The 21,778-nt window shown below is 39.4% G+C and overlaps 1 protein-coding gene and 1 non-coding gene across 6 annotated transcripts in view; one reads left to right on the forward strand and one right to left on the reverse strand.

Moving 5' to 3' along the window:
* Window positions 1-21,778, reverse strand: part of LOC105842463 (uncharacterized) — a 193,485-nt gene that overhangs the window by 135,102 nt on the left and 36,605 nt on the right. The window lies entirely within an intron of this gene.
* TRNAF-GAA (transfer RNA phenylalanine (anticodon GAA)) lies at window positions 17,682-17,754 on the forward strand. Its single transcript has one exon. It is a non-coding gene; the product is annotated as a tRNA-Phe (tRNA).

Consider the following 21,778-nt stretch of genomic DNA (forward strand, 5'->3'; position numbering starts at 1 on the left):
TTTACGCAATCGAGAACGTTAAAAAACTCGCACTAAACACACTGCCGCCATGGGAATTGGGAGGCGGAGTCGCTCGCTGTCGATTAACAGTGGCGCAGCGAGCTTCGTGCTCTGGGCGTGGCTCGTCTCTCCAAAAGTGAGCTGCGGGCGCGGAAGGCCCATTCTCGGCAGTCCGTGCTCGATCGTGGTCGAGGCGGTTGGCTAGCCCCACGTGGGGCTTACGGACTGTCGAGGCGGTTTACCCGGTCTTTGATGATTGGGTGAATCGTGGCGCAGGACGCCTCACCTTTCGTTTCATGCAGGTGCTGACCGGGCATGGATGCTTCGGGAAGTACTTGCACCGGATAGGAGCTGAGCCGACGACGAGGTGCCACCATTGTGGACACGATCTGGACACGGCGGAGCATACGCTCGCTGTCTGCCCCGCTTGGGAGGTGCAGCGCCGTGTCCTGTTCGCAAAGATAGGACCGGACTTGTCGCTGCCTGGCGTCGTGGCGTCGATGCTTGGCGGCGACAAGTCCTGGAAAGCTATAGCTAAGCGCTCGACTTCTGCGAGTGCACCATCTCGTAGAAGAAGGCGGCGGGGCGGGTGAGGCGAAGCTCTCCTCACTACGCAGAAATCCGCCGCCGCCGAGCAGGGGGTCGGAACCGGGGTCCCATCCATGACCCGGCTCCCTAAGAGCTTTGGGCTCCACCCGTTTTATGCGGGGAGGGACCCAGCCGTGGGGCGGGGTGATTCACACCACGCCTGTAATAGGAAGCCGGGTGATGGTAGACCGCGTTTCCCTGACCGCTCTGGGGGAAGGTGCAGCGTGGCGCCATCCAGGTGGGCTCCCGTCCCGTCGACCGTGGGAACCGATGGTCGTTTCGCCGACGGACACCGGTCCGGCGTCTGAGGGACGGCAGGATGCATGTAATATGCTCTGCGTAAACCCGGTCCCGCCGTCTCAATAACTTCCGACTGGGCTCCGGCCCGGTCCGGGGTAGGACGCCGGCTGTGAGCGGCAGGAGTTTTTAGTGAGGTTCAACTCCCACATAAACCACCCGCTGCGCGGATGGGGATCCGGCGATTTTCTCCAGTGGAAAAAAAAAAAACTACACACACTGGACCGATACCGTAGAAATGGAACTCCGCGTAACTCAAAACATCGACGAGGCGAAGGATAATATGAGACCGGAATCGATTCTCGGTGTCTCTAGATGACTTTGCTTCGAAAATTATGAGAATGACATTCGTACGCACGAAATTCCAGAGTAATTTCGCAAGATTCTGCAACAATGTTGTCACCTACCCGTACTTCCGACAGACTTTACTTCAGAAATTTTACGCCTTTCATTTGGATTCCAATTTGTCAGTTCTTCGTGATAGTTTTCTGTCCGTTTTTCGTTTTTCTTGAACATGTGCTCAGTATGCATTTGTGAAATTATAAGTTGACTAAACATCAAATACTCGTATTTGCCAGTCTTTAAATGCTTTAATAGTTTATATCATTAACCGTCAATGAGAATCTTCACTAGAGAGTGTAAAGTATGTAGTTCTTTTTTTTTTTTTTTAATTCAAGATTCTTTTAGAATCACGTCCATCCGTTGACATTCCAGTTACGTTAGCGACCTATTTGGCTGGTTCGGCATCCATTGCGACCTACATACCGTTGACTCTATCGTCGGCCGTGAGCCACGCTACTGCAGGAGCTAAGCTGATTTGTACGCTACATTTGCGACTTCTAGCTACACTTTCAAGTGCACCAAGCTTCAGAAAATCTGTTTAGTACTTTTAATTAAGTGTTAATTTCGTGTTTGAGTATTATATCTGGTCAAGTTTTAACTAAGTTAAAAACACGGAAGCATATCTATTTTACAATAATATCTACCCGTATCCACAAAACCATTCATTCTATTTACCCTATTATTTGCTTATGAAACAATCTTGAAATATTTGTAATATCATCGGAATGTTTCTATTAGTTATTCGATTAAGCTCCCGTCTTCACCTGTCTCGCAACGGATTAATCAAGTCGATACCGTGGCATAAAGCCAAAACAAAACCCCGACCAGAAGAAGTGCTGATTAGATTGCTATTAGGTACAGTCGTTCGCACTTTTGCTTGTGTTATAAGTTTTTATCTATTGGGTATGCGATGCTATAGAGATTAATGGCTCGAAATTGGGTAGCGCAATCGTTTCAAGTAATTGTAATTGAGTTCGACGTACACGACTTTGGTCTGCTCGTGCTATTACTTCACTACGACCCTTCCCTTCCCTTCCACTTTGGTAGTTTTCAACTATATTTGCTAGTCAATTACTTAATTCACATTTTAAGTATTGGTGCCCCGTTACCAGGAGCTGAATGCATGCCGGCTAGAGTTCATCCAGCCAAATTACCTATTTCTGTAAAGCAAACATTGTGTACCGGTCTGTATCAATGTGCTAATACAATGAGACTTCGACCTTCAGTTTCAAGGTGAATTAGGGCATTCACATAGCTTTGAGATCCAGTAACTGTATGATGAAAGGCAAGAGACCGAAAAGAATGGAGCGCATTCGATGAGACCTACACTCAGAATTGGGTGGGTTGTACAAGAAGAACCGTATAAAGTCAAATGATTTGGTGTCCCACTAACCATAATTTTTTACTTGTATTTCTTTTCGTCTTACGAAATAACTACGGTATTTTACTTTTCCCTTTCAAGAACTATATTAGGCATATAAATTAAGATTTACCTTTCCGAATTACTGTATACATTTGGATAGTTCATGCTAGAACGTTCACACTTAAAAAGGAAACGTCGAGTACAAACAAAATTCAACACAAGCCGAAGAGCATTGCTCAATATTTGGAAAACAAACTTGAGTCGGAGAAACAATAGACTAGATTTATGGGAGCAATAAAATTTATCAACGTTCAACTGAGGTTGCACGAGGGGGAATGCGAAAACAGAATTGTTAATGCTTCAGTGCCCAATACAAAAGTGATGCATTTGAAATAGAACAGGAGGAATTATTAACACATTTCCTTCGGTTTCATATTATAGACAAAAAAAGACACATTTAGCCCCGCCTTGCCGTGATAGTGATTATATTGCAATACAGGCCCTGGATGACTAAGTGATGAGAGATTCATTAACGCCGACAATAAACAGCCAGACATAATGCTGCAAATTTATTTGTATTAACTACCCAGAAAATTAGAAGGACTTATGACCAACCCCAAAGAAAGGGAAAAAGACCAAACCGTAAACTGGATCATCTCTTTTAACTTGGTGCACTTAAAGAACAATGTTCCAACATCATCGCCTAGGGAGGTGCGATAAGTGAAGTTAATATAGAGAAAATATATTCTCAGGATATTATCTATATTAACTGCTAGGGTAGGTGGCAATAAAGTACCGTAGAAATATTAATAAAAATACAATAGTTACGTTATATTTTAGCCCTATTTCACGAGATATTAGAGCGAAAGTTACGAAAAGATATCATTGGTCAAACATGAAACCTACCTGGCTTATAACTGAATTTTCATGGTATTTTTAGAACCACATTTCATCCTTTTACAGTCTTTTAAGTATACATTCTTCACTTTTCAAAGACAGCGGCCCACTGAGTTTCTCGCCGGATCTTCTCAGTGGTCGCGTTTCCGATCTGGGGGTAGATTCTACCAAGCACTGCTCTAAAGGCTAGGGCCAGTATAAGCAACGTTCCCGGTTAGAGTCCCGTGAGCTCAGCTACACGTCAAGAAGAAGCTGAAATAGCCTCTCGAGGCTATCAGCATAGGTAGGATAAAAAAAAGAGCAATTTATACTGACAAACTATTGGGGATATGATTGTTGCCCAATCTCTTAATTCTCTCTCTGCCTTTTTTATTGATCCCACCACCATGCCACTTTACGTGTCAACGCATTTGACTATATCAAGCTAGCACTCTCTCGGAAAACCACAAGAATATAAGCTCATGTGGCGCATTAAAAAAAAATAAGTATTTTTGTGTCTCTGCCCAATAATCTCCCGCGGTGATGTAGTGTGTTTCATTGTGCCATGTACGCAGTTCATCTCATCACACGCTGCCAGTGCACGACGGTTTTAACTCAAGGACTGGGCCAGAGTAGATTTATTGGTTCAATACAATTTATCGACCTAAGACGGAGTGAGACGAGAAGGAATGCGGCGACGTGACGTTTGCGAGTGGGGATGTGTGTTGTAGTTTGTTATACGTAGGCAAGAACGCAACAGGTCGTATTACGATATTGATTAGGTAATAAATTTTGTCGTAGTTGTATTATAGTAATTTACTTTGCTAAATTAACAATTTATTGTGCATTTATTGTCTCTTGTCTCTTTCTCATTTATAATAACACTATCGAAACTGACTGTCAAATTTGTCAAATTTGATACCGGCATTCAGATTGTGATGTCTAAGAGCTCCGGTATCTATGCAATAACAGAAGAGGAGTGAAGAGTAAAGTCGTCTATCTCTTTACACCATTGAAGAACCCAGACCGAAAAACGAAACAATTTTATTTATTTATTTTTATTTATTTATTTATGTACACACAGAAAACAAGACACAGGAAAATTATGTACAAAGGCACTGCTTATTTCTTTGAGAAATCTCTTCCAGCAGACCTGCGAGAGGATAATGAGAATAATAATAAAATGTGATAAGTGTGTGTAGAACAATAGTGGTTTGTGCGCTGTTTTTTGCACATATGTAATAAATGACTTGGAAATGGAATTGAATTGGAAAATAGTGACCTACTAGTGATGCGACACGTCAGCGGGTTCGCTGTTTTCACAAGCGACGGTGTGGAATAAATCAAAAACGCTTTTCTGTATCCGTATTTCTTTTAAGACTAATAAAATTAGAAAAATGTGATTGAAATATAACCTACTACACTTTTCCATTTTATATAATACCTTTGGGAAGTGTACAGTAATTTAACATTCTAAAATATCCCTACATCATAATTTAAAAGCAGAAACCTTTTTACCTGATAACTTAAAACCGGTGCAGAATAACTGAATGCGACCGAGCTCATCATTGAAACCGGCTGGAAAACGGATAAAACGTTTTCGAGTGATTTTAAAAAGTTAGCGAGACTAAAGCGATTTTTAAATCCGTCTGGCTCAACAATGGCTTCACGTTTTTTTCACTACTTTTTTATGCACTCAAAGAGTTGTCACCGGCAGACATCGCTTGCGCGTTAAACCGGTTAAGCAGATTACAACAAAGCCATTATGGTTTCATCCGGGTATGATTTTCTAGCATGATTTTCGGGTTTGATTTTCTTTAATGCGTTAAAAGTGTCTATTTAAGTACCTACCATAGTAGATGGACAAATAGACAACCTCAATTCTTGTAAATGATATGTACAGGTGTAGCCCTCCGATATTTTACAACACGGTGCCACTATAACACGAAAAGAAAAAATTCCCAAAACCCTCTTATAACACGGTACTTCTATAATACGAAACTAAGTTTTTTGTTAAAATTATTTAGAAAATTATAATACATTATGCACTGTGAACACACAATATATGCGAGTAACCAAAATTTTACTGCTTATTTTTTTTATGTACAATAGGTAAAAAAATATACAGCCATAGTTGAAATGTTTTTTCAGAAAAATTACTCTCTTTTTTGTACTGGCTTCCGGCTTATATAACACGGTTTCACACAACACGGGGCTTTGTAGGAACGTATGTACCGTGTTATATGTAGAAGGGTTACCTGTAGTCTTAGAATTGGTTTCACAACGCGGCAATATTTTTTTCTTTATTGGATATGAGAATGACGTTTGGTGCTTTCTATAAACATCTTGCTATACCCGATTCACGCCGGAATTTTTATAGCGATGACGTCATTAACTAACAACAATGCGCACTTTTTTGGTTTTTCACAACTACCGCAACAATTTACAAATTCTGTATCTCCAAATTTGTATCTCATCATCATCATTATCAGGCCACAGCCGTCCACTGCTGGACATAGACCTCTCCCAATCCACACCACTGAGCCCGGTCTTCGGCTCTCCTCATCCACTGCTTGCCGGTCACCGTTCGGAGGTCATCGCACCACCGGTTTCTGCTGCGCGGTCTCCAGTTAAGTGCCTGGTCTGTTCCAGCGATCGTCAGTTCTACGGTATATACGGCCAGCCCACTGCCACTTCTTGCTTGCTGACTCTTTGAGCTATGTCGATGACTTTAGTTCTCTGTCGAATAACCTCATTCCTGTTTTTATCCTTCAGAGAAACTCCGAGCCTTCCATGGCTCGCTGAGCGACCTTGGGCTGACGGACCAACCGCACTGCGAGTGTCCACGTCTCGGCTCCGTAAGTCATTACCGGTAGGACGCACTTGTTAAAAACTTTCGTTTACAGGTTCTATGGGATGTGCGATGAAAATACTTCAGGCAGTTTGCCGAACGCTGCCCAGCCCAATTATATGGATATTCGGTAATTCCTTATTAGGCTAACAAAATTCCGTTTTCGATTTTGATAAAACCATAAAACCGGATCAATGTCCCGGAATACATTATTGGTCTCGTTGTACTGCCACGATTCATAAGCAGTAAGTTTGGATGAAGATGAAAGGTCAGACGTATTTGGCGGTCGCTTAATAAGTTCCCTCTGTATTTTGTACCGTATGTTCCATGGGGAGTGCTCTGAGGAATTGTTCGAGATGATACCGGCATCTCGTTTTTACCATCGCACCGCCCGCCACCGGAGTAGAGTTCATCCATACTACCTGGAGCCACTGCGGTCATCCACAGTGCGTTTCCAGAGATCTTTTTTGTCACGTGCCATTCGGCTATGGAATGAGCTCCCCTCCACGGTGTTTCCCGAGCGCTATGACATTTCCTTCTTCAAACGAGGCTTGTGGAGAGTATTAAGCGGTAGGCAGCGGCTTGGCTCTGCCCCTGGCATTGCTGAAGTCCATGGGCGACGGTAACTACTCACCATCAGGTGGGCCGTATGCTCGTCTGCCTACAAGGGCAATAAAAAAAAAAAAAGAAGTTCACTTGTTGTATTCTAGCTTTAGGAAAACGACAATACCGAACGAACCAATAAACTTCCGGTTTTTGTTACAACAGAGGAAATTACAAAAGAAATAAATTTAATAAGTGCCGGACACATTAATTTCTAATCGCGTCTTTTATGTGGGGGACAAGTATACATAGTAGCACGCACAAGGTTTCGTCAATGGATTGAACATTTACAATTAAAAACAAACAATATTATTTTACTGAATCATAAACTCGGCTTAGAAGAAAATACATTTTGGTTACGCGCGGATTAGTAATAGGATGCTAATGAATTATTGGGATGGCGCCACCTTTGGAGTTTGTTAGTTACTAATTACCGCGACTATCCAAAGCGTGGTTCTACCCGATCGATCACGCTTTACCGCTAGCTGCCTAGATGGCGGCACTTGTATATTGTGTGGTGCTTGAGCTTACGAAAAGCTACGTGAGCTTCGTCACCCCCTCCCGCCGCCCGCGTGCTTCCATCGCCGACGCCCGCACGACAGTCACTGGCAAGGTCTACAGGTGAGTGCAAGTTCTTTTAATTTATTGCCATTTTATTGCTGCTTCCGTGTAATCATTCGCCCGCCCGCTCGCTTATGTGTATTTGATTTATATCTTTAGTTTGATTACTAGCTTTTGTTTACCGCTATATAGTTTTACCGCTCCGCTAATTATAAGTGACAAACATTTGTCACATACCGCTTAGGACGGCTATTTACACGCCTTTCTACAACCCCGCTTTATATACTCCCGCCGCAGGAGGGCTATTTACACGCCCCCTTGCTACCCCATAGTTTGGTCCTTCGAGCCGGATTAGATCCAGCTTAAATTTTAATTAAAATTAGAATTAATTTATGATTACCCCCATTCGCCATTTTGTTACAGTATTGTATTGTATGTAAAAGTTAATTACATTCATCGCTATTAGTAATAACTCGTAACCGCATATTGAATTGTATTTATTAACGTAGTTCATTTAGTGTTATTTTTTAGTCAGTTATTTCAAAACTTCATTATGGAAAATAGACAACTAAAGAAACTTATCGCGAAGAATAATTTAGTATTTGCACAAATTAATGATTTATATAATAAATCAAAAAATATTTCGGAGTTTGATTCGGAATTAATTGAAACTTTTCTTGCCGAATCAGAATCGATTGATGACATGCGTGTTAGATTTGAAAGCAATTTGGATGATATCAATGATTTAAATTTAAAGCAAAACCCCGAAGTTGAGCCTGAATATGCAGCTTTATCGTCTTTTGACACGTTATATAATTACGTAAGACGCGCTCGTAACAAAATTACAATTGGTAATTCGTCAAATGTAATGAGAACTACCGCCGCCATAAATGTAACATTGCCAACAATTTCACTTCCTTCCTTTGACGGACGCTCTCTTGAAGGATGGGAAACATTTTACCAGGCTTTTAAAGCTAACATCCACGATAACCCGCAACTGTCTGATGCGCAACGTGTGCAGTATTTAATGGGCAAATTAACACATAGTGCATTAAAGTTAACCGCTGGTATAATACCCACAGGTGAAACTTATAATATTATTTGGTCGAATCTAATTAGTAAATATCAGGATAAACGAGCTTTAGGATGTCATTATCTGAATAATATATTAGATTTAAAAAATTGTTCACCTACCGCAAATAGTTTAAATATGTATATTGAAAAAATTTCATCTTCGATTGCCGCTTTGAAACAATTAAATTTACTTGATTTGACTGATTTTATTTTATTACAATGCTCACTGAGAAGGTTGGATCCTCAAACGTTACATTCGTTTGAAGCATCGGTTCGTGGTATTGAAATACCCACAACTGAAATGTTTATTAAATTCATACAGGATCAGATAAAAATATTAGAACGCTCTGCACCGAAGTGTAACATAGAGAAATCTAAAAATCACAAATCGTTTATTTCCAGTAGTTATAATGACCCAGTCCGCACTGAAAGGGTTAACAAACCGGTTTCGTTATCTACGTGCGATCTTTGCTCGAGCTCGCACCACACGCAGTTATATCGTTGTAATGAATTTAAAAATATTATTTCACCGCAAGAACGTTATGATTTTATTAAATCGCACAAGGGTTGCATCAATTGTTTAAGCTTATCGCATACATTAAAAGCATGTCAATCAAAGTTAACATGCAATAATTGTAAGAAATATCATCATACTTTGTTGTGTTTTGGTAATAAACGGGCGAATCGAAAAAGTAAAAGCGTACCCAGTCCATCGAATGACTACGCTGATATGGACAGGCAGGTCAGTCGGTCGCAGGTACAGGGAATTCCGAGTGATGCCGCGCGGCCCGATTACGGTCGGTCCCAGGTTCAATCTCAACCTGTTGTTCAGAGTTACGATCATCATGATGCCGCTTCGAATACTTGTTTACACTCTAACAGAACGATACAACAACAAAATAATACGACCGCTACCACGTTGACTCACAGTTCGGAAATAAAATCGAATAGTAATATTTTATTATCAACCGCTCAAATATACGCTCACTCGAATAAAGGGGAACGTAAAATAGTTAGATCTTTAATAGATAATGGTTCCCAAAATAATTTAATAACTGTCAATTGTTGTAAATTACTTAAATTACCGATTATACCTTTAAATAATTCTTATATTAGAGGTATTGGATTAACCGCTCGCCCGATTCACGGATATGTTTATTTAAATATTGAATCTAGATTTTCTCCTAATAAATATTATATTCACGCTTTAGTAGTAGACTGTATTACAGATAAATTACCCGCTTATTTTATAAATTCCTCAAATATGAATCATATACGTAATTTAACGCTTGCCGATTCAAACTGGAACGTTCCAGGTGTGATTGATATGGTGTTAGGTGCTCAGTTATTTCCATATATATACTTAGGTAATCGTATAGATACTGGCTCACTAGCGCCACCTGCCGTAGAAACAACCTTCGGTTATGTTCTTATGGGTGACGTACCTGAAGTGAGTTACACCGGCATTATGAAACCGCAACATGATAATTTTTCTGTTATAAATGATAATAATACCTCTTTGTGACTGTCTAGTACAGTTTATATTGATAATCCACCCGCTTTCGAAAATACTAAAATTCATTCTGCATTCACTTTAAATAAAACTTTCTCATCTATAACGCATAAAGACCTTGAGTCATTTTTACATAAATTTTGGGAATTAGAGGAGATTCCTCATGAGCGTCATCTTAGCCCTGAGGAAGCCGAGTGTGAAAACAAATATATTTCTACAATTACCCGCGATAATGATGGCCGATATACGGTTGAGTTACCATTTAGTAGAAATCCCGCTGACCTTGGCAAGTCTTATACTGTTGCTCACCGCCGTTTTCTTTCGCTCGAACGTAAGTTTGTTCAATTACCCTCACTCCGCGATGATTACGATATCGTTATACAGGATTACATTAGTAAAGGTTATTTAACTGAAATTAACGACACCGCTAAGGAAACCGATAACGGTTATTATATACCGCACCATGCAGTTATCCGCCCAAGCAAGACTACCACTAAACTACGTGTAGTTCTTGATGCTAGTGCTAAAACATCTAGTGGACTGTCACTTAATGACGTCTTGCATACTGGTCCAAATTTACAGGCAGACTTATTTTTGCTTTTACTCCGCTTTCGTTTGTTCCCTGTGGCATTGTGCGCTGATGTGGAACAAATGTACTTACGCATTAGGGTGACCACAGACCACCATAAATATTTAAAAATATTGTACCGCTTTAAAAATGATAAACTTCGCATTTTCGCTTTTAACTGTCTGCCCTTTGGTTTAAAGTCATCACCTTATTTAGCAATGCGTACTATACGTCAATTAGCATCAGAAGAATGTTATCGTTATCCGGAAGCCGCTAGTGTAGCTGAGTCTCAATTATATATGGATGATCTCGTCACATCCCTACACGAAGATATTTCAGCTATCAAACTATCGAAACAACTAATTTCACTCTTTAAATCAGGAGGTTTTAATTTAACAAAATGGGCAAGTAACTCCACTGCCTTTCTTAATAGCCTTCCAGAAACGCACCGCTCTTCTGTAAGCTTCTCTGATGATACTAATAATACCATGAAAGTTTTAGGCCTTGCGTGGCTTCCCGCTAATGACTCATTTTTTATGACGAGCTCAAACACTAATGAAAAGTGCACTAAAAGAACAATATTATCTTTAGTCGCACGCTTGTTCGACGTGCTTGGTTTAGTTGCTCCAGTTATACTGTTCGCTAAATTGCTTATTAAGGAACTCTGGAATTCTAAAATAGACTGGGATGATACACCTCCAGATACAATTATTTACCGCTACTCTTCACTTGTGAAAGAGCTTCCATTGCTTTCAACTATAGCAATACCGCGCCATATTGGAGTTTTTAAAGACTGTGAAGTAAATATTGTTGCATTTTGTGATGCAAGCTTGAACGCTTACGGTTGCGTTGTTTATTTACACATTACAGATCCCACAGGAGATATTACTTTAAGATTATTGTGCTCAAAATCAAAGGTTTCTCCGGTTAAAATAACTACATTAGCTCGCCTTGAGCTTTGTGCCGCTCTTGTTTTGTCAAAATTAGTTAAACTTATTTATAACGCTTATAATTCTTTACATCCTATCACCGCTATATACGCTTTCTCAGATTCTACAATTGCTCTTTCTTGGATTAAATCTTCCCCGCATAGATGGTCAATATTTGTAGGAAACCGCATCGCTCAAATTCAGGAGAATTTATCACCTGACCGCTTTTTTCATATTAATGGTAAGGAAAATCCTAGCGATTGTGTGTCACGAGGTCTTTTACCGTCACAAATTATTAATAACTCGCTTTGGTGGCAGGGTCCTTCTTGGGCCTGCTATCCTATTTCATAATGGCACTAATTTTGTTGGCGCAAAGGCTCAGTTAGATGAAATGTATAAACTTCTAGTTTCAAATAATTTTATATCCGCATGGAATGATGAATTAACTAAATACCGAATCATTTGGAAGATGATCCCGCCTCGGGCTCCACATTTTGGAGGTTTATGGGAATCAAACATTAAATCCGTTAAAACTCATTTAAATAGAGTAATAGGCGCACAAATTCTCACTTACGAAGAGATGTTAACTGTGTTGAATCAAATAGAATGTCTTATGAATTCCAGACCTTTATGTCTTTTATCCGCAGATCCCAACCCCGAAATTCTCACACCCGCACATTTTTTGATGTCCACTCCTTTGCAGTATTTACCCGCGTCTGAATTGTCCGCAAATCAGATGAGTCTGACTAATCGCAAAGCGTTGTTAGATGGTTTGGTTAACTCCTATTGGAGGAAATGGAGATTAGAGTACCTGCATACGTTGCAAGTCAGACAGAAGTGGTGTACATCAGATAACCCCGTGAAGGTTGGGACAGTAGTTCTTATTCATCAAGATGACATTCCACCGCTCCGCTGGCCACTTGGCGTTATACAAGAGGTGTATCCAGGTGCCGACAACATTATACGCGTTGCTTTGGTAAAAACGAAATCTGGATTTCTTAAACGTCCAGTTGTAAAATTATATCCGCTACCGCTAGAATAAATTAGAGTACCGCATGTCATCAACCGCTTCAACTCTACTCGTAAACATTCATGATGGCTTATTATTAATTAAAATTTGTTTCTTTTCAAATAACTTCCCGCTATTTAAGCTTTATGCTTCCTATCTTAGTATCTTTATATATTTGTTGAAAGTCCTTCGAACTTTCAAGGCGGGCAGGATGGTTACGCGCGGATTAGTAATAGGATGCTAATGAATTATTGGGATGGCGCCACCTTTGGAGTTTGTTAGTTACTAATTACCGCGACTATCCAAAGCGTGGTTCTACCCGATCGATCACGCTTTACCGCTAGCTGCCTAGATGGCGGCACTTGTATATTGTGTGGTGCTTGAGCTTACGAAAAGCTACGTGAGCTTCGTCACCCCCTCCCGCCGCCCGCGTGCTTCCATCGCCGACGCCCGCACGACAGTCACTGGCAAGGTCTACAGGTGAGTGCAAGTTCTTTTAATTTATTGCCATTTTATTGCTGCTTCCGTGTAATCATTCGCCCGCCCGCTCGCTTATGTGTATTTGATTTATATCTTTAGTTTGATTACTAGCTTTTGTTTACCGCTATATAGTTTTACCGCTCCGCTAATTATAAGTGACAAACATTTGTCACATACCGCTTAGGACGGCTATTTACACGCCTTTCTACAACCCCGCTTTATATACTCCCGCCGCAGGAGGGCTATTTACACGCCCCCTTGCTACCCCACATTTCATTGATGAATTTCCAGAATCACATTGATATATGTATTCGTTCAGAGTTACTCACAAGAAAATTTCATTTTTTTTTACTGTCCTCCTCCTCCCCCTCCAACTATCTGATATTAGCCTTGAGCGACTTTACCCTCACTGGGCGAGCTCACGGGGCTCAACCTCCAATAATTTTCTAACAGCTGCCCTATCAAGAGGAGTAGGTACTTCGCTGAATCTACCATCAGCTCGGAATTAATTTCAAGACTATGTTACTGGTATCATAATAATACCTTCCAAGGCCTATCTGACGGTACATCTAAGGTATTATATGCAAACCTTTTATTCTGCAAGTAATATGGTCTCGCTAGAAGACTTCAATACGATTTCCCATTGTATTCACTATAATAGGAGATTACGCTGAATACAATGAGAAATCCTACTCAATGTAAAAGTGCTTCATCTCAATCTGTAGCATTCGATAAACAGTCGGAAACATTATTTATCCGGTTCCAGTAAATAAAACCGGGTAAGTCCGTCTGTCCGGAATGATTCGGGTGGCCCGGCCGAAATGTATTGGCGTTATAAACAGGTCGCCAGCAGGATTTTGAACGTTACTGTGAAGGCATGTATCTTTGTTTGGGAAATTGCTGGATATAGATTCGATGTAATCGAATTACCCGGATTTCGAACACGTATTCGGACGATGTGATTGCAAAGAGCATTATGCAAAGAGTTAGGTACTGAATAAGGTTCACATATTTTATTAGCTTCAACAGCAAATCGGTTTACGAACTTCCTAATTTATCCGGTTATCCGGGCCATAATCACCACAGCACCTCAACTGCTGGACCATTCTCACATAGGGAAATCGTTTGTGTGGTGAATAGGTTGGTTTGCTCTTTGTCTTGGTAATTAATATCCAGTTCGTATATATGTCGGCGCGAGAACGATTACTTATATTATTTAAATATTAAGCATAGATAATACACATAAATTAGTTATAGATAAGCAACTCAAGCACTCAACAAAAATATTTACGGGCGTCGGCCACTAGATGGCTTCATTCGATGATTTTCTCATTGCTCCTGTAGATGGTAGTAACATATTACCGATCCTATATTTTATTTTTAACTAGCTGACCCGGCAGACTTCCTAGTGCCTCAATCGACAAATAAAAGACCTAAGCTTTTGTATAAAATAAACTTAAAACAAATAAAAGGAATCCGTCCGACGGGGGACACATCAAAGGGAAAACAAAATTGTTATTTTTATCTAATTCTGAGCATTTTCATATTTATCTACCTTTTAAACCTTCTCTGGACTTCCACAAATAATTCAAAACCAAAATTAGCCAAATCGGTCCAGCCGTTATCGAGTTTTAGCGAGACTAACGAACAGCAATTCATTTTTATATATATAGATGAAGGATTTTTCAGAAACCACAAATTGATAAGATTTAATCAATTTGTCTTTAACAAATAGACTTGTATGATTTTTTTCTGTGTTTAGTTAGTCAATAATTAAATGCCTTAACTTTAACAACATATAAGTTTAGGGGCATCCTCTACAAGATGTCGCTAGTTTCCATCATCATCATCAGCCTGCGGCAGTCCACTGCTGGACATAGGCCTCCCCCAAAGCTCGCCACTGAACCCGATCTTCGGTTCTACGCATCTAGTTTCCATAAAGAAAAAAAATATTTGTCTTAAAGTGTCGCAGTTTCAGAGCCCTGATATTAAGTTAATGTTTTAACCATTGGTAGTAAAACTCGAGATACCCACAATAAATTTTAGGAATGTTATAAAAAATACTTGTACGGGCCTTAATTTTAGTATAAATAAATCCGTTCCGCGGCGGCCAAAAGAGACGATAACTCATATATTATGAGCTGCTGAGAAACGAGAAACTGAGCCCGCTGAGTTTCTCGCCGAAGCTTCTCAGCGGGTCGCGATTCCGACCTGGTAGTAAATTCAATCGCGAAGCAGCTGCCCTTAAGTTCTTCGGTCTCCTCCGAAAGCGCTCGGGTAGCTGTTATCAAATCGCATCGCTCCTGCCTGAGCTCGTGCTTGCACACCTGCCCTTGTGAAACTGGAAAGGCATTCGAGCCAGCTTCCTTCCTAAAAAAAGACAAGAGGGCGTCGGGTGTGAGCCGCAGGAGCGATTGAACCTCTTGAATATTGTAAAAAGCAAATAAACGGCTACTAGTAACCAAGTTTGTTTTTCTGCTTCACACAGCATGGGCGCCCGCCGCCATGATGAAGGTAGTGACGTCAATATGTCTGACGTCACCAAAGCCACCAGGGCATTGAGTCCTTCTTCATATATTTTAAAATATCTTTAAATATGTATCAGTCTCTGGTTCCCAGAGCACAGAGATTCCTAGTTTGAGACCATCTGTCATCCTGTGTGACTTGTCCCTGCATATAATTATTACCTAAGATTGTCTCTATCCATCACACTATTATAATTACATACAACCCTATCTGTCTCAACCAAGAGTCCTCAATCATCCATTTAAAAAATTAGGAGCCTCTATCTGCCCAGATTTCCATCTTATATTCCAAATTTTCGAACTCCCTTATCGAGGTGGCCAATAAATTCGTCTCCCTATTTTAGCAGTTATATTAATAAAAAGCACACATACGTATATTAATGTCACAACAAAACTGATATCGTCAACTCGGTCTACACGTGTACAACATTATTGCTTTCCATCCTTCGTGTGTCGCATTATATTCATCAAGTACTAAGACTGAGCGCGACAAACGTCCAAATTGCACGTTCGTACGAGAAGTTGTCGACGGTTGGCGTTTATCTGTCGCCACCGGTGAGGCGCCCCGTCTGATTTATAGACGGAATCAAGCCATGAACGCAGAGCGTTATCTTTGATGAGAACCCTGCATTTCCTGTCATTTTGGTTATGTCTGTAATTGAACTTAATGTGTGTAACAAACACACCCGCTTTCACGGCGAAATAATTTCGATTTAATACGAATTTTAATGATGTGCATAAGTTTTATACACTTCCACAATATTCGGTCTATGTCGTTTTACATAATTATTTTCTGTCTATACTAAATAATATATAAATCTACAGCGGTTTTTACGGATTTTCCGTTATAACTACTGAACCATGCATCCGATTGACTTGAAACTTGGTATCCATGTAGAAAATACATGTACTTAATGGATAGGCTAATATTTATATGAGTGTTGAACTCCCTACACCAGTTGCGGGGGCGTTAATGATGAATCTTTGTGGGGGTGAGAAGTGAGAAATAATAACGTTAATTTTAAATGCCCAGCGAAGCGGACGGGTACAGCTAGTTTAACTATAAAATCCAAAAATCAAATCACAGCAAGGTAAAATAGAATTAACATAATATTGAGAATAGCGCCATCTAGTGACTTAAACCACAAAACAACATTCACGAATTTAATAAGTCTTCTCTTGACGGTTGGAGCAAATTACGAACACCAACGAACTACGGCGATAGGGAAACTCAAAAGTTTGTAATTACGGCTTGGTATCGAGAATGTATAATCCGATTATTTTACCTGCCGCAGCCACGTGAGTCTTGGCGATGTTATAATAAGCGTTTACGCTATGTGGATTCGTTTGCGTAGCTATATCTAAACTGTCACTGTCAATGAAAGTTTTTTTTAAATATTAGGCATAAATATTTGTAAAATCGTGGCTCAACTGATTTAGGTACTTACTGAAGTTTATACATGCTAAATAGTAGAATATGACTGGCGCCTGCCTTCATACTAAGGTCAAAGTTTGGCTTGTATTGAAATTTTACTGGCGGTAGGACCTCTTGTGAGTCCGGGCGGGTGGGTACCACCGCCCTGCCTATTTCTGCCGTGAAGCAGTAATGCGTTTCGGTTTGAAGGGCGGGGCAGTCGTTGTAACTATACTTGAGAACTTAGAACTTATATTTCAAGGTGGGTGGCGCATTTACGTCGTAGATGTCCATGTGCTCCAGTAACCACTTAACACCAGGTGGGCTGTGAGCTCGTCCACCCATCTAAGCAATAAAAAAATAAAAAATAAATGTCTATGGGCTCCAGTAACCACTTAACACCAGGTGGGCTGTAAGCTCGTCGTCGTCCAGCCATCTAAGCAATAAAAAAAAAAGATAGATTCTGATAAAATATAAATAAAACGTATCGGGATTAAACTGCGCACCGCAACAATAATGACATAGTGACCTTAATTGCTTCGGAATGCTGAAGGACTACTCGTACCTACTAGTGATTTGGAGCTGCAAATTCTCTAGCCAACAGTGACTTGCAGTCAAATTTATCAAATCTATCTTGATTTTTACTCAAACTACTATAGCTATGTATAATTTAGTATATTTCATCACAGCCGAAATAGCTCAGTTGGGAGAGCGTTAGACTGAAGATCTAAAGGTCCCTGGTTCGATCCCGGGTTTCGGCAAACCTTTTGCATTTTTTTCGCTGCGTTAAATAATAAATTTAACCTAAACACGTGTATGCCTATTGTTTATATACATATTGTTGATTTTTTTTTTATGCAAAGACGAATTATTTTATAATATCACGGTACTTTGTCGAAGAGCGCGTGAAATTAGCACTTAAGTATAAAGACACTATGTTAGGTGTTACGTTGTTATTGAATTTAATAAGATTATATTGTACACATATACATAATATTAGACAAAGTAGTAAATTAGTTATCATAAAACACGCTTATAATTAATAAAGGATCGTGATATACTAGTCATGTTGAATACAGTTGTCAAACCCACAACTAATAGGAATCTGTCGACATCAAAATTAAATATACAAACCGTTTACCGCAAATCATGTGAAAGAACTAAACAATGAGGGGAAAAAAACACGTAGAGAACACAAAAATGTAATTTGAACTCTCTTTTGCAAGTAATAAAATTCAAAATTACAATTTAATAAACGCCTCCTTAATTCTAATAGGGGATATTCTGAAGACCCTCGAAATAAATGAGAAAGGAAGGAGCAATTGGACAATGGCGGAACTAAATTGCATTGCACTAATTAGCTGTGCAAAAACATTCGGTCGATCAAATTGTTCGTGATTATACAAGTATTTCCCATCTGCTGCGGTCGGTGGTTTATTTTCGAATGAACAAACACGAGAGAACCATGTTTAATCATTACATAGTATAAAACAATGTCGCTTTCTCTGTCCCTGTATCCCTATGTATGCTTAAATCTTTAAAAGTACGCAACGGATTTTGATGCGGCTTTTTTTTAATAGATAGAGTGATTGAAGAGGAAAGTTTATATGTATAATAACATCCATTAAATAGTGGAGAAATCAATAATAAATTACAGTTTCCGAAGCGAAGCGAGGGCGGGTCGCCAGTAAACATATAAGTTGGTAAAAAATTGTCTTTATATCATACAATACTTATTTTGTTAATTAGGTAATTTCTTCGCAGCCAGACAGTCTCTAAGCATTTTGAAACCAATTAACAAATGACGACGCTTGCAGCTGAAAGTAAGTATTGTACTTTTTGACGAAGCATGTTGCTGATAACTTTATTTCTGTAATCTGACGAGGCGTGTTGCGGATAATAACATGTACTTTTAGGTTAGGAATATTGTGTTCTGTTTTTTTATAATAAATAAATTTTATTTAAAATTAACAAAGATCTATTACCGAGTGCCAATTTTTTTTAGGCAAATTTTACATCACGACACCGCGCATTGAATATCCAACCGTTCTAACCTGGAATGCATGATTGCTTCGGGGTAAAAATCGGTAAGTTGGTAGTGTATATTTATTTACCCTTGAGGTTAACAACATGCCCCGCTACTACCAAATGTACTAACTAATAAGGATGACCATTGACTGATTGATCATCGAGTTGAAGCTTTCAAGCTGAAAACAATTGAATACGTAGCCATTTTTAATTCCGTAACTGACGGAGAAAGAAATGAACACTTAGGTATAGGGTTTGACAAAGTATCCGAGAAAATTAAAACAATCATAAATAATGGCAGTACATATATTGTATGTATATCAGTTTAGATCTGGCATTATAAACACGTGAATCAATGATAGACTATAGCAAACTTTAATTTTTTTGTTAACATTTGATGCGTTTTTACAGTCAAACTAAAAATATTTTCGTTAACGTAAATTAATGAAAGATAATTTCTAACAATACGATAAACAATCTTTATACACAACATTGGAAGCTTCGATCTAACGTCTCAAAGTGTCTCATACAGATCGATTATGTGTCTATGGGTTCCCATAATTTATATAAACGGGAAAGCCCGCACGAAAATTAAAAATAAACGTAATATAACACGAGAATAAACAAGGTGAAAACAACATATTACGCTTCGCTCTCTCTCTCTGGAGGTTACATAAAACATCACGTAAAAATGTGAAACGTGAAATAAAAGCGAGAACAACGTGTAACAAAATGTTATGAAGCGAAAATTAGATTCAACGGCTATACGGAGAGAAGATACGCCATAGACGCGCTACACAGAACGAACTTAAAGCCCCAGCAACGCGAAATCACATATAAAATTGACGCGAGTTGTTTTTCTTCGAAATTTGCACTCGATCTTGGCTGAAGGTAATTTTTCGATGCTTGAACTGAGCAAATCAGATTTCTTCAAGACTAAATAACGTATTATATAAGAAATTTCCGGTAGTAAGTAGGACTATATGGCCGCATTATTGTCATTTTAACAACGTCCGTCCCACCGTTTTTTTTTGTTTTTTTTCCCTACCAATTCTGATAGCCTTGGGAAGCTATTTCAGCTTCGCCTTAACGTGTAGATGAGCTCACGGGGCTCAAACCAAAAGAGCCACCGTTGACACCCACGGACCGTTTGAATTAATTAAGTTGGAAAGAAACCGACTAAAATAAAATTTAGAAAATTATTAGAGTTTGATAAAAAAACCACATTCTGTGGGCTTAGTGCGAGTTGTTTAACGTCTTCGATAGCGTAAAGGTCAGCTTATATTTGAATGGAATGGGATCGTTTGCGTATGTTTGCCGCTAGGGGCGCTGTTCCAACTGCATACAAAATTGGGTTAACTTTGACGCTATCGAGAACGTTAAGAAACTCGCACTAAGCACACTGGTGTTCAACCCCAAACTCTAAATATACCTACAATCTATTATACATTCGAGTGAACAAAATTTTAGTTTCGATTTTACAAATTCACTTCGATTCGAACAAACATTGGCGCTGACCCAACACAGAATTCCACGAAATTTCCCTCGCATTTTCGCACAACAAAAATCTATCACATCGGATCAGGAATGGCTTCGATCTAGGCGACGCCAAGGAGCAAAGCAACGCCGCCGTCGCCCAACACATATCGTCTTCTCGCATTAAAACTGTATAATCTCAAAACTTACTAATTTTACAGTCTTAAAGGTTTAATAAGTAATATTTTTAATATTAATCATATTTGCAATATTTCTTTTTTAATTTTCACCAGTTAGATTATCTGTGTTTTAAAGTAAGATATAATTATGTATTAATTTTGTTAATAGTAGTCAAAACATAGGTAAACTAAAAAAAAGAATCTAAAACTAAACTACGCTCTTTTGACAGTATTTATGAGAAAAACACTGGTGATGCCAAATTTTTACGTATATTAACTCAATTTCGAATATTTTTGGAAATTGTACACTTTTAATGCGAAAAGGCGATATCTTGTCGGAGCCTCCGGATCCGTTTTCGGTAAGTTTAGGCTTTTCAAGCACCAGTTACCCTGCTCGTCAAACTCGTCGATTACGGCGAAAGGTTGTTTTGTACTGGTGGTAGGACCTCTTGTGAGTCCGCGCGGGTAGGTACCACCACCCTGCCTATTTCAGCCGTGAAGCAGTAATGCGTTTCGGTTTGAAGGGTGGGGCAGCCGTTGTAACTATACTGAGACCTTAGAACTTATCTCAAGGTAGGTGGCGCATTTACGTTGTAGATGTCTATGGGCTCCAGTAACCACTTAACATCAGGTGGGCTGTGAGCTCGTCCACCCATCTAAGCAATAAATAAAAAAATAAAAAAATTAAACAACTTATTGTGGTAATGGTAATACTGGTTTATTAACCGTTTGAATTTCATTAATGTATATGTCGTGGCGTGCAACCTCTTTGACAGGACATAAGACCTACAACAACTAGACATAGACACAGACTAAGACAGAGACTTGACAAGAATTCGAAAATAAATGGAACGAGGGCGTACGTGACCAGCGGCGACGCAGTACATTTTTTGACTTCTGAAAAGACAGACATACAAAAAGACGAAAAAGAACCGGAAGAATTGACCGGTCTCATATAAGACAACAACAGAACAAACGACTGTTCAATGACCTTCGACCGTTCAGTATAAAAACAGGAGGAATTGAAAGCAAAACACCGAATGTGATATCATAGCCTTCTTAAATAGCCATTCAATTCGCAGTTCGTTTCTACTATTTAACT

Source organism: Bombyx mori, chromosome 5, assembly GCF_030269925.1.
Source record: "Bombyx mori chromosome 5, ASM3026992v2".
NCBI lineage: Eukaryota > Metazoa > Arthropoda > Insecta > Lepidoptera > Bombycidae > Bombyx > Bombyx mori.